The 16,310-nt window shown below is 40.8% G+C and overlaps 1 protein-coding gene across 5 annotated transcripts in view; it reads left to right on the forward strand.

Annotated features, from left to right (window-relative positions):
- Nucleotides 1–16,310, forward strand: part of CTPS2 (CTP synthase 2) — a 111,098-nt gene that overhangs the window by 41,293 nt on the left and 53,495 nt on the right. The window lies entirely within an intron of this gene.

The raw sequence follows: 16,310 nt of genomic DNA on the forward strand, positions 1-16,310 counted from the left end.
GTCCATTTTGTCAGCTGTGTCTTGCAGGAAGAAACGGTCCTAGACTGGTTTCTCTGCAGTAGTTTTCAAGCTGAACATTCAGGAAAAGGTTGAGTTGACTTTGACAACAGTTTATCAGAGCTGATGTAAACACACAGGCTGTCCTGTCTCTAGACCCATCCTTGTCTGTTCTTTTGCTGCTCCTCAGCTTATCAGTTCCTTTTCCCATAAAATAGTCCAAGGATTTGGCCAGGAGCGAAGGCTGCTGTGTTCTGTCACCTGCCACCCTGCTAACTCATCCCACGGCATCCCTGTCCCTCCATACTTGGAGTTTTAGAGTTGGACAGTCTGAATGACATTCCCTACACCTGAGATCTCTCCTGTCCTGCCGCCTCCCTACCCCTGGAATCTCAAAACCAGTGAAGAATTTAATTACAAAAGTAAACCCAAAAAAAAAAGTAAACCCAATCTGATTACTGATGACTTCCTGTTCATCCTGGGAAGCCTTTCCTGACCTCTGCCTTCTATGCCTTATACCACCTCTATACACCTCGTCATTGTGATTTGTTTTTTATTAACAGTTTTATTGAGATATAATTCACATACCATAAAATGTAGCCATTGAAAGTATGTAATGCAATGACTCAGCACATTCAGATTTCTATAATCATCACCACAGTCAATTTTGGACCATTTTGATTACTCTAAAAAGAAATCCCACACCCTTTGCTGACATCCCCAAGCCGCCTATGCTTCCAGCTCTGGGCAGCCATTCATCTGTTTTCTGTCTCTATGTATTTGCCTATTCTGGCCATTTCATATACAGTTGACCTTTGAATAATGCAGGGGTTAGGTGTGACTCTCTGTGCAGTCAAGTATCTGTCTATAACTGCTAATCACCTCTCCATATATGCGTTCCTCCATATCTGCAGATTCAACCAACCATGGATCATGTAGTACTGTAGTATTTACTATGAAAAGAAAGGCTTGTTTAAGTGGACCTGTACATCTCAGACCTGTGTTGATCAACCGCAAATGAAATCATACTGTATGTGGCCTTTTGTGACTGGCTTTTTTCATTTAGCATAATGTTGTCAAGGTCTGTCTATGTTGTAGTGTCTATCAGTACTTTGCTTCTTTTTATTGCCAAATAATATTTAATTATATGGCTAGATTACATTTTATTTATCCGTTCATACTTTGATGGACATTTGTTTCCACCTTTTGGCTACTGTGAATAATGCTGCTGTGAACATTTGTTTACAAGTTTCTGTGTGAACATATTTTTTCATTTTACTTGGGTCTATACTTAGGAGGGGAGTTGTGGGTCATATAGTGACTGTATGTTTAATTTTTTGAGGAACTGTCAGACTGTTTTCTAAAGTGGTTGCAGCATCCTGCCAGCAGTGTATGAGGGTTCCAATTTCTTCATATCCTCAACACTTGTTGTTATCTTTTTTGTTACAGTTGACTTTTTTTTTTTAACTTCAGTTTATTTTTCTAGAGAAAACAGTGGTTCTTATACTTTAGTTTGCATTAGAAACCCTTGAGGAAACTTCCCCCCTTTCTATGTTAATTTACTCAGCACATATTAACTGCAAACATACGGTGATCCACATGTATTCTTTCCTTGGGAAATGATTACAGTTGACTCTTGAACAACATGCATTTGAGCTGCACAGGTTCACATATACATGGATTTTTTTCTTTTAATTAATTTATTTTTTATTGAAGGATAATTGCTTTACAGAATTTTGCTGTTTTCTGTCAAACCTCACTATGAATCAGCCATAGGTATACACATATCCCCTCCCTCTTGAACCTCCCTCCTTTCTCCCTCCCCATCCCACCCCTCTAGGTTGATACAGAGCCCCTGTTTGAGTTTCCTGAGCCAGACAGCAAATTCCTGTTGGCTATCTATTTTATATGGTAATGTAAGTTTCCACGTTACTCTCTCCATACATCTCACCCTCTCCTCCCCTCTCCCCATGTCCATAAGTCTGTTCTCCATTTCTGTTTCTCCACTGTTGCCCTGTAAATAAATTCTTCAGTACCATTTTTCTGGGTTCCATATATATGTGTTAGAATATGGTATTTATCTTTCTCTTTCTGACTCACTTCACTCTGTATAATAGGTTCTAAGTTCATCCACCTCATTGTGTATGTGTGTGTGTGTTAGTTGCTCAGTCGTGTCCGACTGTTTGCCACCCCACGGACTGTCGCTCACCAGACTACTCTATCCATGGAATTCTCCAGGCAAGAATACTGGACTGGATTGTCATTCCCTTCTCCAGAGGAACTTCCCAACCCAGGGATCGAACCCTGGTCTCCTGCATCGCAGGCAGATTCTTTACTGTTTGAGCTATGGGAAGTCTGTGGATTTATCCACCTCATTAGAACTGACTCAAATGTGTTCCTTTTTATGGCTGTGTAATATTCCGTTGTGTATATAGACCACAAATTCTTTATCCATACATCTGTCGATGGACATCTAGGTTGCTTCCATGTTCTAGCTATTGTAAATAGTGCTGCAATGAACAATGGGATACACGTGTCTTTTTCAATTTTGGTGGTTTGTTTTTTTTTCAATAAATATATACTACAGTACTACACTGTTGACAATAGGTTGAATTTGTGGGTGTGAAACTGTGGATATGGAGGGCCAACTGTAAAGTTATATTCAAATTTTTGACTACTTGAGAGGTCAGTACCCCTAAACCCTGTGTTGTTCAAGTGTCAGTTGTATAGCCATTCTAGTGGGAGTGAAGTTGTAGTTCACTGTGGCTTTGATTCACATTACCTTGATGTCTAAGGTTGTTAAACATCTTTTCGTATGCTTATTGGACACTTGTATATCATGTTTGGAGAACGGTCTATTCAGATCCTTTGCCTACTGTAAATTGCGTTATTTGTCATCTTATTAAGTTGGAAGTATTTTTTAATATATTCTAGATACAAGTTCCTTATTAGATATATTATTGACATTTGGGGCCAGATAGTTGTCCTGTTCATTGTAGGATGTTCAGTAGCATCCCTGGCCTCTACCCACTAGATATCTGTCGTATTTTCCTCCCAACCCCCAACTGTGACACTAAAAATACCTCCAGACATTGTAGAACATACCCTGGGGACACAGGCAAAATAGTCTCCTTTGAGAAGCACTGATTTAGAAAAATCTAGTATTTTTTTGGTAACTTTTTATTTTATATGGGGTATAGCCGATTAATGGTGATAGTTTCAGGTGAACAGCAAAGGGACTCAGCCATACATATACATGTATCCATTCTCCCCCAAACTCCCCTCCCATCCAGGCTGCCATATGACATTGAGCAGAGTTCCATGTGCTATGCAGTAGGTCCTTGTTGGTTATCCATTTTAAATATAGCAGTGTGAACATGTCCATCCCAAACTCCCTAATTATCCTTTCTCCCTGACTTCTCCCCCAATAACCGTAAGTTTGTTCTGTAAGTCTGTGAGTTTGTTCCTGTTTTGTAAGTAAGTTCATTTGTATCATTTCTTTTTAGATTTCGCATATAAGGGATAGCATACGATAGAGAAATCTAGTTCTTTTCCTCTCCCCTCAGTACAGTCTCTTCCTTTCCTTATGGCACCCATTAATTCTTTTTCTTTAAAGAGTTATCTTTCCATTTAAAAAAAATACAAGTAAACCCATATATTTGTAAGCCCCTCCCTTTCTTAGATAAATGACAGCAGACTCTGCATATTTTTTCTGCCTTGCTTTTTTTCACTCAACATTCTCTGCTGGAGTGGAGATCACTGTGGAAGGATATAGAGCTATTCTCCACTCATTTTTATAGCTTGCAATTCAGACTATAATGAACCATAACTTCCCAGCCAGATGGTACTTTTAAGTCTTATGCTCAGAAGACTTAATACAAGTGAAGAGTTCCTTATAAGGCTTTAATAGAAACATATTTCCTGACTAATGGCTGAAATGGCTGTGCCAGGCAAACATTGGGATTTCTTCTCTTAGAGAATACTTTGGGGTAGGAACTGACTTTACCAGTAGGTGCCACTGTTAGATAGCTTTGGCAAGGTTTATTCCTTGACTATCCTTTACTGTGTGTGTGTATTTTTAAAACATTTATACACAGGATAAAAAAGTAAAGCCCTAAAGAAAAGGTATAAAACTGCCTTTTACATGACCTTACCTCACCTCAGTTCCCTTACCCAGAGGTGACTACCTTCATCCATTTCTTTTGTTATTCTGCTAAAGATTGTGTGTGTGTGTATATACAAACGCCTACCTGCTCACATATATGGATATATGTTCCTTTAAAAATACATATGCTGGCATGCCTAAGACATCATTCCCCTTGCATTGTACTCATCACTCCACTTCAGTGCACAGGGATCTTCCAAATGCTTGCCTTGCTGTTAATATATGCATCATTCTTTATTTAAACAGTCTCATATTGATTAATATTTAGGTTGTGTCCATTATTTGCTGCTTTAAATCATGCTGCAAATTAGTATCTGTACATATGTCCTTGTAGCCACACATGCACACTTCTATAGGATGAATTCTTAGAAGAGGAATTGAGAAGTTGGAGGAAATGTACATTTTACATTTTGATAGCTTCTATACTCATAAGTGAGATGAGAACAATAAAACCTAATTGCTACTGAACATCTTTATGGCCTACAATCAGTTTGTTGGAGAAAAATAGCCTTAAGAGCCAGCATTTGTGAGGATGGGGAGAAGCCTTATTAAAGAAAAAGACTAAGGTAATAGAATCACCAGGCAGCAAACACCAGGAAGCCTCAGGAATCTCTTAAACTTGAGCAAATAACAGTGACTTACAGAGGGTAATAGCCATTCTTGCCCTTCTCACTAAAAAAGTAAATAATTTGGAAACCAGGAGCCTCCTTTAGGATATGTTTGCAGCTGAAATCTGTTTCATGGGTGTGGGGGAGAAAAAGTAATTTTCCCTCTACCTTTCTAGGTTCTTGGTTGAGAGTCCTGTAACAAAAGGCAGATTAACAGGGAAAAAAAAAAACAAGCAGAAGTTTAATAACATGGATACCTCCAGTATAGTCAGGAAACCCTGAGTAACTCCCCAGAATGCCCCAAGCCACCATCTTAAATACCATCTCCAGCTAAAGAGTAAAGAAGATTGTTGGGGGTGGGGGTATTTGTGGGAGGTTTTCAAGGTAAAGCACAGTAAACAAGGGTAAGGTTGTCATGAAGATTTAAGTCCATGCCTTCTCCATTGTTAACAGTTTCTAGAGATTTAGAGTTATCTTTCTCTTCCTGGTACAGTGAGGGAGTGAAAGTGAAAGTGAAGTCGCTCAGTTGTGTCCGACTCTTTGCGACCCCACAGACTGACTGTAGCCTACCAGACTCCTCCATCCATGGGATTTTCCAGGCAAGAATACTGGAATGGGTTGCCATTTCCTTACAAATGGAGAGTGAAAGTCGCTCAGTCCTGTCCCACTCTTTGCCACCCCAGGGACTACAATCCATGAAATTCTCCAGGCCAGAATACTGGAGTGGGTAGCCTTTCCCTTCTCCAGGGGATCTTCCCAACCCAGGGATCGAATCCAGGTCTCCCACATTGCAGGCAGACTCTTTACCAGCTGAGCCACAAGGAAAGCCCTTACAAATGGAGGTTTCCTTTATAAATGCAAATGTCTCTGACAAAAGGGTAACTTCAACTCTGTTTTTATTTTTATTTTTAATGTTATTTGGTTTGGTTTTTGCTTCAGGGCATGTGGGATGTGGGATGTTAGTTCCCTGCAGTGGAAGCGCAGTCTTAATCACTGGACTGCCAGGGAAGTTCCCACTAGGTTGTTAGAGCATCTCTTCTGTATGCTGTTTCTTAAAAAGAATTAGCCCACTATAATCTTTATGCCAAAGAGACATATTTTGTTTTTTTTTTTTTTTTTCAAAGAGACATATTTTGAAGTGGCAAATTCTGCTCCCCCTCATGGGCCATTGTGACCTTCCTTTGGCGTGCATGATTAGTCTTGTGGTTGCTTACTAAATCAGCAGACACTAGCATACAGGATATCTAAGAAGAGGTGTCTCTTATACACATCAAATGAGAAATGGTTTCCTAAGAATGAAGGTGGACTCTGAGTCTGGAAGTCCCAGGAGAGAATGAGTAAAATTTGTTTCATTGTGTCATTCCTCTGCTTAATCCACATGGTGAAATAGAAGGCTCTGGGACTTTGCAGAATATTTAGGTTCTATAGCAAGTCTGACTTGTTGTTGTTGAGTTGCTCAGTCATGTCCGACTCTTTGTGACCCCATGGACTGCAGCACACCAAGATTCCCTGTCCTTCACTATCTCCCGGAGTTTGCTCAAACTCATGTCTATTGAGTCGGTGATGCCATCCAACCATCTCATCCTCTGTCACCCCCTTCTCTTCCTGTCTTCAATCTTTCCCAGCATCAGGGTCTTTTTCCAGTGAGTTGGCTCTTCACATAAGGTGGCCAAGGTATTGAAGCTTCAACTTCAGCATCAGGCATTCCAATGAATATTCAGGGTTGATTTCTTTTAGGATTGACTGGTTTGATCTCCTTGCTATCCAAGGAACTCTCAAGAGTCTTCTCCAGCACCACAGTTTGAAGTCATCAATTCTTCGGCAATCAGCCTTCTTTATGGTCCAACTCTCACATCTGCACATGACTACTGGAAAAACCATATCTTTGACTATAACAGACCTTTGTAGGCAAAGTAATGTCTCTGTTTTTTAATACTCTATTTAGGTTTGTTATTGCTTTTCTTCCAAGTAGCTTCACCTGCCTTCTAGATGATGTGTACCAGGAAAATAGCTGTAGCTGATTTGTATTCTGACTCTGTCTCAATCACATGGCTGCTGCTGACACCCTTGACTTTGAATTTGCCTTCAGATCTCTCCAGTTCATGTAGAAGATAGCTTGTGGCATTTTAGAGTTTTTATTTAGAATATTTTTGACTTTTGAGATATATATAGGAAGAATGATCTCAATCTGATGTTTAGGGATGTGGATATGCATACTTTTTAGCATTTCTTTTCTATTTATTAAAAATAGTAACTTTAAACATTTGAATTTACATTAGATATGGAAAGAGAATCTGGAAACAGAATCCACATTCAAACACATCAACACAGACTTGTGTCAACTAAAAGAAAATTCAGGAGATTTCAAATAAGAGTTTCTTTGGAATCTTAAGAATTGCAGTTCAGGGGAATTCCCTGCCAATGGTTAGGACTCCACACTTCCACTGCTGGGGGCCTGGGTTCCATCCTTTGTTGGGGAACTCAGATTCCACAAGTTGTGTGGTGTAGCCAAAAAAAAATTCCAATTTGGGAGACACAGATTTGGGTAACCCTAAAAATGTGTTATGAGGAAGAGAAAGAGTCAGGGCTTATAAAGACAAAAAACCAAGATGTTAAAAGTTGCCTGGTAAGAATTGTGATGGCCTCTGATGTGAGTCAGAGAATATTTGCCCTTGAGGAATCATGAGTTGTTTTAGAGCAGGGGTCCAATAAGTTCTGGCAGATGTTCTGAAGCTGAATCCAGCCTTTGTACCCCAACAATGAATTAAATCTTAGAGACAGAGTTTTGGGCAAAGTAGAAAAGAATAGCTTTATTGCTTTGCCATGCGAAAGGGGCCACAGTGGGCGGATGCCCTCAAAACTATGTTCTGATCTAGAGGGAGTAGTGAGGAGTTTTACAGTAATGGTTCAAAGAGGGCGTGGTCAGCTCGTGGGCAGTCTTCTGATTGGTGGTGAGGTAAGTGGAAGTCGGCATCATCAGCCTTCTGGTTCCATCAGGTCTGGGGTCTAGTGCTTGTGAGCAGCACTCAGTTAACTTCTCCCACTTGGTGGGGGTTTCAGTATCTGTAAAACAGCTCAAATATATTGTTCTGTGTATCCCTGGAGGGGGGACCAGGACCCTGCCCAAGGCTGCACTATTGTTTCTTTTGACTCTTTCTCAGATCGAGGGCAGGAGGAGAAGGAGACGACAGAGGATGAGATGGTTGGATGGCATCACCGATTCAATGGACGTGGGTTTGGGTGGACGCTGGGAGTTGGTGATGGACAGGGAGGCCTGGTGTGCTGCGATTCATGGGGTCGCAAAGAGTTGGACACGACTGAGTGACTGAACTGAAATGAACTGAATCCCTTTTCCTGCATCCCCTCCCTTCCCTAATTAGCATCTGTTTGAAACTGCTCACTGGAACTCAGGGAAGGTCATGGAGACTGAATGAAGCCTACTTCCTGTAATCAAGAAAGGGAACACAGGAAAGGAGCCCCAAAGGGTCCTGTTCAGTATCAGTTCTGATGACTTCATCAGGTCAAAAGGTCAGATTCCATCCAAGCTGACATGTGCATAAGTCATACTTCCTTAATGGCCTCCTAGCTCCATTTTAGAGAGTTCTCTTTGCAGTACTAACTCCATTTTGATTTTCCTTTCACACATGTACACTTGGATGGTGGTCTTGGTGAGGAAAAGTGAGAAATGTGAATCATTTTAAGCAGATGCAAATGGAGACTTGAGATTGTGGCATTTGATATTATTTCAGTTTTATCATTGATTTGACTTCTTTTACTCCTTTTTGATCCAAGGATTTTCAAAGTCAAAATTAATTTTATATCTGACACAGTGGATTTGTGATAGACACATATAATAAAAAAATGGATTCAGGTGTGTTATATATTAAGCATAAATGATGCGTAACATTTTCCTACCTTTAGTTGTAGCCCTGTTTGAATTATTTTCTACTTTCATTTATTTTTCAACAATTTCATATGGAAAGCAAATTAGGAGGGTTAAAAAACCCAGACAGTCACTTAGAGTAACCTTCCAGGCAACTTTTATAACTTTGAAGACTGCTTTAATTTCAAACATTATAATGAGCATCTCCCAGCTAACAAAGCAATCCTAAAGAAGTCATTTGGATCTTAGTTTGGGCTAAAGAGGTTTTTTCCCCATAAAAGTAGCTGTCAGGAAGACAGCTATACTATGAGTTAAATGTTTTTTTATGGACCAGTCTGGGAGTCTAATAGTCATTTAATCCTGTCTCTGTGGGGACTGTAGGTTCAGAGTTGATATCAGGCTGTTGGTTGGCTCTAGTAACTATTTTCGATCTGGGAAAGAAAATTCTTCCAGGCTTGATGGCTGCTGCCTAATGGCTAAGGCTTCTTGGGAGTAAGCCCGCATTAGTGAATCAACAAGGGTAGTCTGTAATTTTAACAATAACCAAATGACTAAATGAGTACTTCAAAGCTAATGCATTTTAAAGCTTTTGTACCTTTAGCTCAATGGGAAATGCCTTGGGAATAGATATTTCAACAACTTGAAAGATATATATATATATATTTGCAGTAGAAATAACTGGATTCTAGTGAAAAGAGATTATTAAGAAGAAAAAAAACTCACTGTGCATTTGGAGCTCATCCACTTAAGTACCATCCTAAATATAGTGCATTACAAATGAGCAGCTGCCACAACCCTGCTTGCAGTTTAGCTGGAGACATAAGACATAAACCTGTGAAATGTAGAAACAAATGTGTGGACAGAATGTGAGTACAACCTCAGTGCTACGAGCCCTGACAACCAGGACTTCTGCCATGAGAGAGTGTGCTGGATCTGTGTCATCGTTGACGGCAGCCACTAGCCACACCGGGCTATGGAGCATTTGAAATTTAGCTAGAGTGGCCAAGGAACTGAATTTTAAATTTTGTTTAATTTTAATTGATTTAAATGTCAATAGCCACTTAATCTAGTGGCCACGGTATTGCACAGCACAGGTAGGCCTTGAATACTTAAGAATTCAGGGTTTGCGGGGGAAATACTGTGGGTTAAAGTAAGAAGGGAAGATTGTCAAATGCTGGGAGACTTCACTGAAAGGAGGAGAGGCATATGTAGGCTGGAATATCTAAGATCTGGCCATAAAATAGTGTGAGCAAAACACATTGCTCCTGTAGGGAAGTGGAAGGAAATAAAGGAGATTGGTGCTAATTTGTGGAGGTCCTTGAGTATTAGTGTCAAGATTAGTCCTGAAGGCAACAGGGAATGAGTAAGAATAATGCCTATCAGCTGTGACATATCTTGCAAATACTGAACTCTTGCTGAAGCCTTTCCAATAGAAATGGGTGCTTTAGGAAGATTCAACTGGTGTGGAAAACAGAGGGATGAGAGGGAAGAAAAGACTCCAGGCAGGGCATAAATCTGCATCACAATCTTACCCTTGTTGACTGTGCTTTTCTTGGTCACCTCCCATAACTGACTCTCCCCACCTTCAACATCCTCTTGTCTGTAGTTGAAGTTGGTGTTTAAGGTGAGGGTTTTGGACATTTTGGTGAGTCACTCAGTTTTCCCGGGTCTCTCCCATGTATTCACATTATTAAACTTTTGCTTGATTTTCTCCTGTTAATCTGTCTTGTGTCAGTGTAACTCTTAGACCAGCCAGAAGATCTTAGAAGGGCAGACGAAAATGGCTTCCTTCTTAACAACATGATGTGTTTTCTCTCTTTTTCAACTTCCCTGCAAGTTCTCTTTAACATTGCTCGTACAAATCCCAGTTGAAATACTACTTCTTAGATTAAGCCTTTCCCTGGCATAATTCCAGAACCATTGACTTAGGATCTCAGAGGTCTGGAAATTTGTATATCTTAGGGCATCTTGTATAATGCTTTGCCTGCAGTAGGTGCTTTACGTATGTTGGAGTTGAAAGACATAGTGTGTATTTACTGTGTGAGGGGCTGATTGAGATTGAAAACATAGACAAAAATGGGAAGGTAGCATGACCTAAATATTAGAACTCAACAAAGCATATGCAACAAAAAATAAAACTCCAAGCTATAGACTAATGTTGGTTATTAATAAAGATGTAAAAACCTTAAATAAAATGTCAAAGTGTCTAATTTAACAGCATTTAAGGGATAATCAGTCATGACTGGATAGTGTGTTTATCCTGGGAATTAAATTGATTAATGCATCATATTGATCAAACAAAAGAGAGAACCCCCATATCACCACAGACACTCAATAGGCAATGTATAGTATCTACACCCTAGTAGTCACAGTCTCATAACAAACTTGAATATCTTTTACAAAACAGTACTCAACCATAAACTCAGTGGGGAAATAAAGATCTTCCTTGACTTATGCTGGGGTTATGCCCTGAGTATTGGAAGCTGAAAATGCTTTTAATACACCTAACCTATTGAACATCATAGTTTAGCCTTAAATGTGTTCAGAACACTTACATTAGCTTACAGTTGGAAAAACCATCTCACACAAAGCCTATCTCATAATAAAGTGTTGAAAATCGCATTAAATTGTTACTGAACCAAACTTGGGTCCACCTGCCTGATGCACAGCACAGCCAGTCTACTGACGCCAGGTTGTGGTGAAGGATGGGGACAGCTTTTATTTGCAGGCCTCCAAGCAAGGAGAATGGGCAGCTTGTGCTCAAAAGACCCAAACTCCCTGGTGACTTTTAGGCAAGGGTTTTTAAAGCCAACATTATGGGTGAGGGTTGTAGGGTGCCTAATCAGCTCGTGGACAGTCTTCTGATTGGTTGGTGGTAAAGTAACAGGATGGTGTTTCGGGAATCTCAGTCATCAGTCTTCTGGTTCCAACCAGTCTGAGGTCTACGTGCTTTTGTGGTCAGCATGTACTCACCATCCTCCACTTAGTTTCTGCAGAACAACTCAAAGATATGGATCAGATTGTTATCTGTACCCTTCAGGGGGAACTAGGAGTCCTGTGACTATTGTTTAAGCTATTATTACTTTCCTTGCTTGACTGCTTTCTGTTTCTGCATTTTCCACTTCTTTAATCATTAACTGGATCTTCTCTTTGAAATCTGAGGAAGGCCTAGGAGATGAAAGCTTTTTATACAAACAAACAGGGGACTCAGGGGGGCTTGTACCCAGGAGGCCCTTTCAGAGTCCTGCTTGGTTTCACAATGTTTTTAATACTGTACTGAAAGTGAAAAACAGAATGGTTGTCTGGTTGCAGAATGGTTGTCAGTGTGTCAGTTGTTTCCCCTCTTGATAGTGTGGCTGACTGGGAGCTGTCACTGCTGCCACTCAGCATCACGAGAGGATCATACTGCATATTGTAAGCCCAGGAAGAGATCAAAATTCAAAAATTGAAGTACAGTTTCTACTGAATGCACATTGCTTTTGTGCCATTTTAGAGTTGAAAAATGGAAAGCTGAACCATGGTAATTTGGGTACCATCTGTAGTTGGGAGATTCCTATAAAAACCATAAATGAATAAAAGATGTACATTGTTGTAACTAATGAAGTAGGTAAAATGAAGCTGACAAATGCTGTCTGGGGAGTGAAGCTGGTGCTCTCCCACCTGTTTGTGGAAATATGAATCAATATAACTTTTGGGGAATTAACTAGATGGTCTCACAAACTATAAAGATATTCATTCCGTCTGACTCAGACATTTACTTCTCAGAAATTCTACTAAGAAAATCTGATATATTGACAAAGAAGTGAACAGGTATTCACTATAACATTAGTTAGAAGAATCAAAAATGACATTAATCCTAATGCCCCACAGTGGGGAAATAGTTGAGACCATTAAGTGGTATCCCTACAGTGGACTATAATGAGTCATTAGAACTGTTTAAGGTTTTTGATGCTATGAGAATGCTCTTGTGTTGAATTAGAATGATACAGATTGTGTTTAAACATTCCCTCATGGTGTATAAAAACCTTTGTTTCTTGATGGAAGGGTTATAACTTGTTTTTCTTTTTCTCTGGTTAAATTTCTGAGTTTTGAAATAGCTTCTGATGCATTTCCCAGAATTTAGATAGTTGTATGTTCTAACTATTCCAAATAAAAAGGATGCAAAGAAGCTCATTATGAAAAGCAGCAATATGGTATTTTACAAAAGTTGTCTTTTTATTAACAGTTTTCTTTTATTCTTTTTGATGGGCTTCCCAGGTGGCGCTAGTGGTAAAGAATCCCCCTGCCAATGCAGGATACGTAAGAGACGTGGGTTTGATTCCTGGGTCAGGAAGATCCCCTGGAAAAGGAAATGGCAACCCACTCTGGTATTCTTGCCTGGAGAATCCCATGGACAGAGGAGCCTGGCATGCTATAGTCCATGGGGTCACAAAAAGTCGCATGTGGGTTTGATCCCTGAGTTGGACACGACTGAGTGTCTGAGCACATGTTCTTTTTGACGGGACACACATCCACAGGATTGAAAAATCAAAAATGTAAAATAAAATATGAAGTCAGAAGTGGTTCTCACACCTCTGTCCCTCATCTGCCCAGTCCTTTCCTTTAAACCAAGCAAGGGCTTGTGTGCTCTCTGCACAGAAAGCCAAACTCTGACAGTAAGTATTTGCTGTGAGTTCAGTTCAGTTCAGTCACTCAGTCGTGTCTGACTCTTTGTGACCCCATGAACCGCAGCACACCGGGCCTCCCTGTCCATCACCAACTCCTGGAGTCCACCCAAACCAATGTCCATTGAGTTGATGATGCCATCCAACCATCTCATCCTCTTGTCCCCTTCTCCTCCTGCCCTCAATCTTTCCCAGCATCAGGGTCTTTTCAAATGAGTCAGCTCTTCGCATCAGGTGGCCAAAGTATTGGAGTTTCAGCTTCAACATCAGTCCTTCCAGTGAACACCCAGGACTGATCTCCTTTAGGATGGACTGGTTGGATCTCCTTGCAGTCCAAGGGACTCTCAAGAGTCTTCTCCAACACCACAGTTCAAAAGCATCAATTCTTCAGCACTCAGCTTTCTTTATAGTCCAACTCTCACATCCATACATGACCACTGGCAAAATCATAGCCTTGACTAGATGGACCTTTGTTGGCAAAGTAATGTCTCTGCTTTTAAATAAGCTGTCTAGGTTGGTCATAACTTTCCTTCCAAGGAGTAAGCACCTTTTAATTTCATGGCTGCAATCACCATCTGCAGTGATTTTGGAGCCCAAAAAAATAAAGTCAGCCACTGTTTCCACTGTTTTCCCATCTATTTGCCATGAAGTAATGGGACCGGATGCCATGATCTTAGTTTTCTGAATGTTGAGCTTTAAGCCAACTTTTTCACTCTCTTCTTTCACTTTCATCAAGAGGCTCTTCTTCTTCACTTTCTGCCATAAGGATGGTGTCATCTGCGTATCTGAGGTTATTGATATTTCTCCTGGCAATCTTGATTCCAGCTTGTGCTTCCTCCAGCCCAGTGTTTCTCATGAGGTACTCTGCATATAAGTTAAATAAGCAGGGTGACAATATACAGCCTTGACATACTCCTTTTCCTATTTGGAACCAGTCTGTTGTTCCATGTCCAGTTCTAACTTTTGCTTCCTGACCTGCATACAGGTTTCTAAAGAGCAAGGGTTTATTGCAGGCGCCAGGAAAGGGAGTGGGAGAGAAACCTCAGATCCTCTCCAACCTGGTCTTCCTTTTAAAAGGCAAGAACAAAGAGGCTGGGGTTAGGACCTTCCCTAGTGCTCCAGTACTTAGGACTCTGCGCTTTCACTCCACGGGGTTTGGGTTCAATCCCTGGTTGAGAACTAAGATCCCACATGCTGTTTGGTGTGGCCAAAAAAAAAAAAAAATACTGGAGTTAATCATTGTCTTGTGACATTTGTTAATCGCAGTTTCAGAAGTCAGGATGTCTAAGGTTTCTGAGTCTTTGGCCAGCTGATCCTGGGGAGGGGATGATCTGTTAGCTCATCTTGCCCTGGAGAAACAACCTGAGTGCTTTAAGGATGTTATCCACAGGAGCACTTGTAGTCCTCTGACTCTGGTTGATTAGTGTTCAGATAGCACAGGATTGGAAGAAGGCAAAGGCACCCCACTCTGGTACTCTTGCCTGGAAAATCCCATGGATGGAGGAGCCTGGTAGGCTGCAGTCCTTGGGGTCGCTAAGAGTTGGACACGACTGAGCGACTTCACTTTCACTTTTCACTTTCATGCATTGGAGAAGGAAATGGCAACCCACTCCAGTGTTCTTTCCTGGAGACTCCCAGGGACGGGGGAACTTGGTGGGCTGCCGTCTATGGGGTCGCACAGAGTCAGACACGACTTAAGCGACTTAGCAGCAGCAGCAGTAGCAGCACAGGATTGAGGTCAGAAGGGATGAGAAAGGGAAAAAAGATTTTTTAAAAATGTTCTACCGCTGTTAAGATTTATGTCTGCTTTATCTTTACTTATTTATTTATATTTAAATTTTTTGGCCACACTGCTCAGCATGTGGGATCTTAGTTCCTCAATCAGGGATTGAACCTTCACCCTATGCAGTGGAAGTGCAGAATGTTCGACTGCCAGGGACTCCCCGGGAAAAAAAAGATTTTAATAGGTTAATCATAAACTCAGTAGGGAAATTCAGTTTTAGGGGGACTAAACATGTAAACACTAACTAACTAACATGTAAACACTGATGCTAGTTATTTTGTGTGTGTGTCTTTTCAGAGAATTTTTTTTAGCTCACGTTCATTGGAAAAAAATGTTTAATGAGGCTCATTAGGAGGGTGATAATGAACAGAAATATCAAGATGCTGATCAAAGAAAATGTGTGCAACACTGATGATTTGCTGGTGTTTCTGAGGAGAGGAGAGTGGGGGTCAGGATAAAAACCTGGCTTCCATGGCACCACTGTCGTGGGCTATCATGGCCAGCTTGTACTCATATGACTTTGTCATTTTAACTGTCAGGTGAGGGGCAGAAGAAAGTTAGTCTCCTCCCACGTTCCCCACTCTCTCCCTCCCTCCCCTGAACTGGACTCAGCTTGTGGAACTTGAGGGCTAGCTGCTTCTCAGATACCCAGAATCCCAGCAGCACAGGATGCCAGATCTAGAGGGCCCTGCCTTCCTGTCCTTTTTATTTTTCGCATCACATACCAGAACCAAGGCCACCTGTTCGGTCATGGAGTAAAACTGACTCTCTGGACCTATGTTCCTTCTGCTCCCTCAAAGGATCAGTGATTGCAAAGGCACAGATGGTGCTAGGAGATGACTTTAAAGACAAGTGCCTGTTCTGTGAAGTCTGTTTCTTACTAGCCATTGACTAGAGTGAAATGTGAGTTGATGCTGGGAATGATGTGATACCCTGCGTGGCTGCAGAGGGAGAGCAGGAGAGGGTTGTTCTGGTGACAAGTGGAGGGAGGGAGTTGGTTTGACTCATCAGAATTCTTTCCAAGTCTCTGCCACCATTTTTATGGTCTTGGTCAAGATCATGGAACTATTCTGGGCCTCTTTTTTTTTTTTCTTTATAAATCTGTAAATTAGATGCATCAAATTAAGGTTACTTTCTTTTTTTTTTAATTTTTTTCCATTTATTTTTATTAGTTGGAGGCTAATTACTTTACAGTATTGTAGTGGTTTTT

The sequence above is a fragment of the Cervus elaphus genome, chromosome X (assembly GCF_910594005.1).
Source record: "Cervus elaphus chromosome X, mCerEla1.1, whole genome shotgun sequence".
Classification (NCBI taxonomy): Eukaryota; Metazoa; Chordata; class Mammalia; order Artiodactyla; family Cervidae; genus Cervus; species Cervus elaphus.